The following is a 664-nucleotide window of genomic DNA, read 5'->3' as shown; positions in this document are numbered from 1 at the left end:
TCATCTCTTTTTTCCACTTTTTTTTTTACATCACTACCCCTGTCCTTTATCCCATCCTCCCATAACTCTCTTCCCTTAAAATAAACATAATAAATAGACACAGTCAAAGAAAACAAATAAACCCTTTGGACACATCTGAAAATGGATGCCTCATTCTTTACCAAAAGTCCAAGCCCTCTCTTGCAAGAGAGGTCATTAGTCTTTTGAAGTCATTGTGGCTCACTGCATTGATAAGAATTCTTGTCCCCAAAATGCGTAATTAATATATATCCAATTATTTAAGTCTTCTTTTATTTCTGTAATGAGTGTTTTATAGCCTACTCATTTAATTCTTATCTGTGTCCAGTTAAACAAACTTCCAAGTAACTAATATAATCTGTAGTTATTTTAAATCACATTAAAAATCTCTTCTTCTTGAACTTAGCTGATAACATTCAGAGAGTCTAGTGTTTATTTATTTATTCATTCATTTTAAACACATTTATTTTGAGAATTTAAAGTCTGCACATGTACAAAAACATCTGAAGGTTTTAGAAAAAAAGGCTACTCCATGTTTCATTGGTTTTATCCTAGCCATTAATATTCTACCATAAGGAAAGAGTTTTACATCTATCTATCTATCTATCTATCTATCTATCTATCTATCTATCTATCTATCTATCTA

Source organism: Vombatus ursinus, unplaced genomic scaffold (assembly GCF_900497805.2).
Source record: "Vombatus ursinus unplaced genomic scaffold, bare-nosed wombat genome assembly UNPS02014945.1, whole genome shotgun sequence".
Classification (NCBI taxonomy): domain Eukaryota; kingdom Metazoa; phylum Chordata; class Mammalia; order Diprotodontia; family Vombatidae; genus Vombatus; species Vombatus ursinus.
Note: the sequence above shows the minus strand (reverse complement) of the source record.